At 51.8% G+C, this 9541-nt stretch overlaps 1 long non-coding RNA gene across 1 annotated transcript; it reads left to right on the plus strand.

The window, feature by feature from the left end:
- Positions 1-5165: 5165 nt before the first annotated feature.
- Positions 5166-7151, plus strand: LOC131907942 (uncharacterized). The gene is made up of 3 exons (XR_009378507.1): positions 5166-5339; positions 6826-6945; positions 7036-7151. It is a non-coding gene; the product is annotated as an uncharacterized LOC131907942 (long non-coding RNA).
- The last annotated feature ends 2390 nt before the right edge of the window (positions 7152-9541 follow it).

The following is a 9541-nucleotide window of genomic DNA, read 5'->3' on the forward strand; positions in this document are numbered from 1 at the left end:
TCTGGAGGCCAAAAGAGATAGTTGGACCCCTTGAACTGGAGTTACAATCAGTTGTCAATGTTGGGAACCAAACCTGGGTCCTCTTCAAAAGCAATATGGGCTCTGAACCCATCTTTCCAGGCCCCACAATGAACATCTTTTGAAGCTGATTTTGTTTTGTTTTGTTTTGTTTTGTTTTAGAAGCAGGGGGCTAGAAAAATGGCTCAGAGGCTGAGAACACTGAATGCTCTTCCAGAGAACCTGGGTTCAGTTCTCAGCATCCATATGGTGGCTCACAACTGTCTGTGACTCCAGTTCCAGAGGATCCAATACACTTCTCGGGCTTCCATGGGCTCCAGGCACACATAGAGCACACAGACATAAATACAGGCAAAACACCCATATACAGAAAATAAAATAAAAATGAAGAGGAGCAGGGGGCAAGGACCAGCAAGACGGCTCAGCAGATAAGGGCATTTGACAACAAGCTTGATGATCTCTGGGTCCCACATCATAGAAGGAGAAAATCAACTCCTGCAAGTTGTCCTCTGTCCTTCACATGTATGCTATGACATATGACATACACACAGACATATATGTCAATGAGGCCTCCTGGTCACTGCCCTTGAGCAAGAAGGAACATCTGACCCAAAAAAAGCCCCGAAAAGCAGTGCTCCAGAAGTTCTGTGGATCTGCGCCTGCTTCAACAGCATTTGGATGGGACAGACTCCCTCTTTCTTAGCTTCTAAGCACCAGTGTCGGCAGCCACAGCCTCCTGGACCACCTCCTCTCCACCGTCAGCTCCTAGGGCCAGCCAGCACCGATTTCTTGTGGTTAGCTCCACACTGTGGGTCAGCCATGGCCTCCCTCACTCATCAGAATTATTCTGAAGTGCAAGCTGCCGTCAACCGCCTGGTCAAGTTGCACCTTCTGGCCTCCTACATCTCTCCCGGCTACTATTTTGACACTCTGGAGGACATAGACCACTTTTTTTTTCCCCTCAGGGCCGGGGGGGGGGGGGGAGCTCCTCCAAAATGTGCCGAAGCCGTCTCAGGATGAATAGGGTAAAACTCAGGAGGCCATGGAAGCTGTCTTGACCCTGGAGAAAAACCTGAAGCAGGTCCTCTTGACTCTTTAATCACTGGGTTCTGCCCTTGCAGACCCACATTTCTGTTCCATCCTGGATGAAGAGGTGAAACTCATCAAGAAGATGGGTGACCACCTGACCAACCTCCACAGCCTGGCCGGGTCCACTGCAGATTGGCACGTCTGAGCTGGTATCTTTTTGAGGGATTTGCTCTCAAGCACGATTAGGAGGTCTCCTGGCCTTCTGAGAGGCTCCTTCCTCTACTGTGCACCAGCCAGCATCAGGACCTCTGCCTGAACCTCTCTAGGCACTGGGAAGCTTTGTAACCGCCCCCAGAGCCCCTCCCAAGTCTCTAAGGAAAAACAAGACATTTTGTACTAGGGGGTGGGGTGGGGAGGAAGCAGTGGAATTGTGAGTGGGGGAGATCTGTCAAGCAAGCAGCCTGCTCAGTACAACCCCCACCCCCAGAGTGGGTCCCATGAGAGCAAGGACACACACTGAGAAGCCAGGGCAAGACCTTACTGCTAGGGAACAGCTTGAACAACAGAGACATAGGCCCAGCAGCAAGGCAGGTCACTGCCCTGGACACTCAGCATGTGGCCAGGATTTTAACATGTGTTTGCCATTGTTGGCTCTCCTCACTGGGGACACCCCCTTGCAGATCTACGCATTTTAATTCACTAAGTCACATTTGTCCACCTGTTTTTTTCTACCATCAAAGTACTTTTTCCTGTGTTCGGGGACCACACACTGTACTTACATGTACATATCTTTCCCTTGCATACATACACATACGCATGCACACACACACACACACACACACACACACACACACACACATATGTGCACACACATACATACAGTCTCGAGCGCGCACAAGCCAAGTGAGCCCACATGTGCAGATGGATTCCAGCCTCTGCAGAGTGCAGGGGTCCCCATGCACACTTAACCCTGGCAATTGGTCCTGATATGTAGGGATGGACCTTCCAGTGGAACTGGGGGCCTCTGGGGTGACTGGACATACTTCCTATGGGGAAGAGTCTTGCTCCATGTATGTATCTGTCTGTCTGTGTGTACAGCACAGAACTGCTCCAGGCAAAGTAGGTAGCAGCCTCTGATACAGGTCACAAACACACTCTGCAGTTCAGCAGGCCCCCTGATGTCTCCTAGCCATCAGGGCTAGAGCATGCCTGCTATGACTCCCTGGACTCCATCAGTTAGTCGGGCCCTCATCTAGCATGGCCTTAATGACTGACTAGAGTCATACAGGAGCAGCAAGAGCTCACTTTCTGATGAAATACACACAGCCACTGGCAAAGCCTGGCCCTGAAACGCCATTTAGAGATGAAAAAGAGTCCCAAGCATTTAATAGTCATGTTAACAATGCATTATTGGAAGGTGAATTCAATCTGACAGCATCCCAGCCAGCAAGAGGCAGGGCCCCGCCAACCTGTCCACTGGCCATAGAGCCGTCGCTCATCTCCATGACTCAAGGAGACAAGCTTGCCAAGGGGTGGCACGTGTGGACACAGAACAGCCCTGGCTCGAGGCTGTGGACAACAGGCCTCCACCAAGGGGAGCCCATGAAATTTTAAAGACATCCTGCTGTCTGCCAAAGAGCGTCGTTTTGACTGGCAGGCAAGCAGTACCGCTTCTGGGCTAGAGCTGGGGCTGAATCTCGGGCCTGCTATTCCTCTAACCTCCCCCCTCCCGTGACTGGGCACTCCTGTCGCTACCCGCCAAAGTGAGATGATGCTGGGGGTGCAGGGTCTCCCAAACCTGGACTTCTCGGGCCTCCTTTACCCATATCCAGCCTTCAGTCTCCTCCCACTGTGGTCTTCCCCAGGGCCAAGGTGTGGGTACTGCTCCTCAACTCAGGGCTTCTCCACTGGTGGCCTTCAAGGCAGAGTGCTTGGCCGCTGGTCCAGCGACCAGCGCCCTCTGGTAAGGACTGCCTCACACCTCCGTGCCCTTCCAAGTTGCTTTCCAGAAGTAATTTCCATGTAATGAGAACACAGGGAAACCTCATTATTTCAGACACCGCTAATTAGGGCTTTGTGATCAGCCTGCCTAAACCGGCAGAGGCTGACATTTGCTTTCTCTACAGACACAGCAAATGAGCAGCCAGACAAGATCACCGGGACCTTTAAAAAGCCACAAGCAGTTCCCGGCCAGCGGCCATCAGCTGTCATACACACCATCCTCACGGGGCACGCTAATTGCTGGTCTGTCCTTTAGAGAAGCCCCCGCCCCAAGAGTGGGAGCATCCAGTGCAGCCAGAGGTAACCTACCCAAAGAGGTCCCAGGGCACCCATGTGAGGATGATCGCGATTCCTCAGAAAGGAAACTGAGGCTTGGAGGGAGGGCTCTTTCTGAGTCACACAGTAACTCCCAACCCCCAAATATGATCATAGCCACAAGACCCAACTTCCTCCTTACTGTCTCCAAGCTGCCAGGGGTGGGGAGGAAGGCTGCAGCAAGGCTGGACCCCCTCGAGAGAGATCTCACCTGTTTCCGCAGCACAAAGAAGGAGCAAACTGGTCAGGTTCCAAAGTCCCTCCAGAGTTGTCAGTCTGGAAGTTCCCTGCAGACAGCGCCGAGGGAGTCTTCTCTCTTGTAAACTGTAAAGTCTCTGGAGGTCTCCAAGTGGACCAGCCAGGGCATAGGGGCTCTCTGTGAGCAAACAGCCTGTTGAAGGGAGAGATGTCCCAAAGATCACACATCTGAGATCCTGATGGTCCCAGTGGGGGATGGGCGGGGGGAGGGGTTACAGAGCGGGGAGTTGGTTCTGAGCCTGTAGAGGCCTGGCCACTTCATTCCTAAGCTGTCCATGCCAATGCATGTGGAGAGAATGAGAAGGGAGAGATGTGGGGTCCATTTTGCCCTGAAAGAGGCCCGTCTGCAGGAGGGACGTGCACTGGGCTGCAACCTGGGAGCATTCCCAAAGTCCTCTCCTTTAGCCCCCCCATGGAACCCATGCAGCCCTCTTCCCCTCGCACCCCTCCCTGACCCTGTCCAGCGCTCACTTCTGCACCCCATGGAGCGATGAGAGATGCAACCCTGCATATTCTCATGCCCACCTTAGAGTGGGGACCCCTAGAGTCTAGAAGGCCTGATCCATCCCGAGAATCCACTACTGCAGAATCATGTTAGAGTGATGGAGAACCTGGTGAGGGGCAGCTGTGTGAGCGGTACTGTGGTTCCCCCTGGAGAACCCCACATCCACCTTCACGCTCCCTCTGACAGGTGTACCTGCTGCTCCCAGGGTATCTAATGAGACAATACAGGACATCACAGGTAAGAGTGGGACACAGTAGACTCGATAGCACAGGACAGTAGGGGATGAGGTGCCACAGTGTAGGACAGATTGGGGGTCCTGAGAGTGGAGAGTTTCGTGTTCTCTGAGGCAGTCTTGTGTCCCCCAAAGTTTGATCTTTCCGTACCCTCAGTCCTAAATTCCTAGGCAGGATTGGGCGGGGTGGAGTATAATTGAACTGGGAGCCTTGGGGACCAGAGCTGAGTCCATGGGCTTTCCTATATCAGGTATCTGTTTCCTTTTTGTTTGCTTTGGTTGGGCTGAGGTTTTATTTGTTGTTATTTTTGGTTGGTTGATAGGTTAGTCTATTGGCTTTTTTTTTTTTTTTTTTTTTTTTCACAACAGGACCTCAATATGTAGCTCTGACTGTCCTGGAACTCACTCTGTAGACCAGGCTGGCCTCAAACTCACAGAAATCTGCCTGCCTCTGCTTCCCTACAGCTGGGATTAAAGGCGTGTGACACTACACCAGCTAGGTATCTATTTCTTGCACACCTACTATGCTACATGTCTGGTTTAGGCCTCACGGCTCCCTGCACCCAGTGGTTCCCGGGGCAATCTGGGAACCCTGGCCATAAATTCTGAATGTGATGAGCAGAGTGGCCCATGGGGACAGCAGGACTGACTGAGACCTGAGCCTCACCAGGATGGGGTTTACCAAAAACGTGCCCCAGGAGAGAGGAACACCACAGAGACAGTCAGAAAGGGCAGCTGTTTGTGACATCACAGTAGAGAGCCAGAGGTCCAAGGTTTGGGCTGGTTCTGCCTTCCTGAGACCCAGCTTGCCTCCCCTCAGGACGTCCTAGCCACTCCCTCAGCTCCAGCATGCCCTGCCCACAAGTCTTCCCCTTAATCCAAGACTGGGGGACATGTCAGGGAGTGTGGGATTTTGAGAGCATGGGTAATACCTTCCCCATGTATCCTAACCCACCCATGTCACACACCACCTCAGATTTTGTAAGTGAAGGGCTTTCTGCTCTGCACTCGCTCACTCTCCTCTCTCTCTCTCTCTCTCTCTCTCTCTCTCTCTCTCTCCATCTCTCCATCTCTTTCTCCACCTCTGCCCCCCCCACCTCTAAACTGAGGATCTCTACTCAGATTGAATCTGGTCGAGCCCCTAGTTCTGGGTACATACACCCTCCATTGCTAGGAAGATTCCTCCCTGTCCCCAATATCAGGAAACAGTGAGACAAATCTGTAGCAGGGGCCAGATCTGGAGGCAGATGAGGACAGTAGTGGCCTTTCCAATCAGCTGTCTCTACCAGAAAAGGGCAAAGTCAACGAGCTCCCCCTGGAGAGGCACAGGGCATTCCTGCGCTGTAGGGCTACCCTCCCCGACACACTGCAGAGGCAAGGCCCCCAGGCTCCTTTTCACGCTAGCCCCACACCCCTGTACCCATTGCCCAGGACTGGTCCAGGTCTCTCCCCGACCTGCATCATCTGTTTCTTTGCGGTGAGCAGACTTGTCTGTCCCTAGAGTTGTCTTGGCTTCTTCTCCTGTTACTGTGTTAATACCCTCTGGCTGTAACAAGGGAGAAAGGGTTTATGTTCGCTCACAGTTTCGGGGTACAGCCCATTGTGGAGGGGAAGCCAAAGCGAGCAGAAACTTGAAGAAGCTGATCATATTTACATTTACAGTTAGAAGCAAGCAATGAATTAATGCATGTGAGTGCTTAGCTCCATTTTTCCTATACTGTCTAGGATCCCCTGACTAGGGAATAATGCCACTCACGGCAGACAACTCTTCCAAGCTCAAAGAAATCACATTAATCCCCAGTAGGCATTCCCAGAGGCCCTTATCACAAGTAACCTGAATTTGGGCAAGTTGACAATTTATATTAACCACCACAGGACCTACAGACAGACTGTGCCTGCGGGAGGGTCACATCTCCCCAGTACCCTGCAGGGTGTGTTCCTTCACATACCCACACACCCTGGCAGTGGAGAGATTCTGGTGGAAAAGCAAACCAGGCAGATCCTGGGTCAGTGGACTATGACCCACCTGGACTCCCCAAATCCCTAATATAGTCCTGCCAGCCAGGTGTGACTGTTGGGGGCCATGTGGCCTAGTCAGACCAGTATATGAGTGCTTGTCCAACGGGTCTCCAGATGAGGCAAAGCGGGCGGGGACAGTCTTACTCAGCAAGGACCAATAAACTTGGGGACAGAATACTGCTGGGACCAGCCGGCTTCCACATGCTTCTCTCATAATATTGATGATTCTCTTGGAAGTTTTCAGTGTCACTTTCTCAGTCACTCATGGGACAGAAGTGATCATTCCCATGAACCCCATTTTTTTCTCCAATATTTTCCCCTAAAATTCTTTGGGAGCTGATGCTTCTCAGGTTTCCTGTCTGGGGATGGCAGCTGTCACTCCAGACCCTAGGAGCTGTTCCGATTCAGTGCTGACAGGATCGGAGGCAGATCAACCCTATTTCTGCAGGTGTGCTTTAAGTTTTCAACAAGATGGCTGTTCTTGAAAACGTGTGCCTGTGTTTATCACCTTTTAGCTTTGTAGAGACAGGATGCACCTGGCTCAATATTTGGCCAAGCTAGCAAAATGGTAAGTGTTGGTTTCGGTTTAAAAGATGTTTTGATGTAAGGATTGAGAGAAAAAAAAAAAAACACATATTTGACATATTTGTTTTTACAGGGTGTTGACGTTGGAGGAGTGGGGAAAACATGTCTGTTAGTATGGAAAAACATGCTTGTTTTTAAAGTATAAATAAAGATGGCTGGAGCTATTCGGGGCCGGCCACTTGTGTGAAACTCAAGTAGTCAGACACTTCATTTCTTCACTCTGATGCCCCTTCCCCATCTCAGGACCTGACCCCAGACTGCGGCGGGCCCTCGGCATGTGACAGGGCTGAGGGGCCAGCTGGGCTCTCTCTATCACCAGCATCCAAAGATGGCAAAGTCCTCCTGGCCTAGGAACTGTCAGTCCTAAGTCCTATGCTGCTTCCATTTTTCTCATTTCGATAATTCTTGCATCTATGTTGTGTAAATAAAATTATTCTTCCCCCCCCCCAAAAAAAAGCATTAGCATTGCCCGACATTAATTCCCCTGCAGTCTGTGTAATTAACTGCATGTTGCACAGGGCATCAGAGGATCCGCCCGCTAATCACCACTCCCCCGCTCCATGTTCCTAATTAAATCTCCTTCCTGTTTACCCACTTACAGGATCCTCTGCGAAGATGGGAGCTGCCGGGAAAGTCACTGTAATAAATCATCATGGGGTAATTTTCAGAGGTCACCATTCCACGTGGTATGCTCACTTCCCCTTCCCGTTGCCGACGCCTCCCCACACACATCCCACTGAAGGCTGAATTTCCATGGCTATGGAGCATGCAGGGAGGGTTTGTCCATTGGTAAAGGCCCAGCCCTCTGCTGCCTAGAGAGACAACCTAGTCCTCCTGACACATCCCAGCCCCGGTGACCCTGGGGAATAACATCTCCCCAGGCTTCTGTCTCCTTGGTTCTTAGAAGGGCCAGTTCTGCTGTCGAGGGCAATCCTGGGAAGGAAGGAAGGTGCTGAATGTGGTGACTGGCATACAGTTGGCACTTACTAATGAGCATGAACCTGAGGATTGGCAGAGGTGGGAAGCACTGTAGTGAGGTAAAGATGAGCGTGGCTATCATCCCCAGGCTCCTGGAGATTCTGACTATATCTCTCAGCCAGCTCCTACCCCTGCTGTCAAGGGGCAGTGAAAGCTCCCATCCCAGGACTCCGCCTGCCAACCAAGGAAGTGCCACACAGCCCTCCAGGTGAGCAAGCTCAGGGTAGGACAATCATACTGCTTGCTCAAGGCCACAAGCCCACGGCCACGCAGACAAACCACAGCAAAAAGTAGAGAGGACAGGCTGGTAGGGTTAGGAGGGCACTGCAGCAGGACTTCCGGACAGCACTGGTTTCTTTCTGAGATGATGGAGATTGTCTTAGCATGAGCCAGGTGATGGATAGCGAGCTCTGAATGGACCCAACACCTCCAAATGGTATGCTCAGACTGCGTGGACCCCAGCGTCTATGACTTATATTTCATGTATAACCAAGTCTGTGGCCACAACGCTGGGCCTGAAGTATCTAGTCTCTCATTTCGCTTCAGAATGCCAGGCTCTTCCCCCACTCACATAGAGCACCATGGCTGGCATGTGTCAGGAGGACCAGGTTGTCTCTCTAGGCAGCAGAGGGCTGGGCCTTTACCAATGGACAAGCCCTCCCTGCATGCTCCATAGCCATGGAGATCCAGCCTTCAGTGGGATGTGCGTGGGGAGGCGTCGGCAACGGATTGGGGCAGTGAGCATACCACGTGGAGCTCCAACCTCTGAAAGTCACCCCATGATGATTTATTACAGTGGCTTTTCCGGAAGCCCTCATCTTCATGGAAGATCCTGTAAGTGGGGTGCACCAGAGGCCAGAGGATGCAGGTGCCCTTAGTGAGGGAGATTTATGTCTCTTTAGACACAACTTTCTCAGGACAAGAAGGGACGGGATCTCTGAAGGTTCGAGGATGTGCCACCCCATCCAACCAAGGCCTAGACTTCCCTCCTAGGCAGGTGACTGGCTTCCTTCTATCCCAGGGAGCAGAGGCCTCCCCTTTGTGCCTTCTGTGTTAGAATTTAGGCATCTGTACTGGCCTGCCCTTAGGGTCCTGACAGGAGGGGCTGGACTGCCTCAGAACTGGGACATGGCATCATTGTGCTTGGACTTGTCACACATCAGGGCCAGGACCCATGACACTAGAAACACCATATCACTCAGTTGTGAGCCCAGTGCCCTCAGAAGATGTATGAGTTTGGCCCAGCCACTAAAAGCACCTCCTATGCACATTCGCTACGTTTCCTTATAAAAGGCAGGCCTTGTACACCTCCTGTCTCCTCTCTCTTCCTCATCCCCAGGGACTGGTCTCTGTCCCCTTCTCTGTCCCTTCTCTCCCCTCCCCTCAATAAACCTCCCACGTGGGCCCTGTTGTATGGTGTGACTCCTTCCAGCCGTTTTTAAAATACAACACTCTACCCATCCCCAGCAGTGAGAAAACCCAAGGCCTACGGGCCTACAATATGAGAGCCAAAGTTACATTTTAAGTTTTAATTACTATGCCTTAGAGATCCATGAAACAAAAATGCCTCTGATCTGCAAGTCCCTTGCCCAAGGACAGAT

Source organism: Peromyscus eremicus, chromosome 4 (assembly GCF_949786415.1).
Source record: "Peromyscus eremicus chromosome 4, PerEre_H2_v1, whole genome shotgun sequence".
In the NCBI taxonomy this organism is placed as follows: Eukaryota; Metazoa; Chordata; class Mammalia; order Rodentia; family Cricetidae; genus Peromyscus; species Peromyscus eremicus.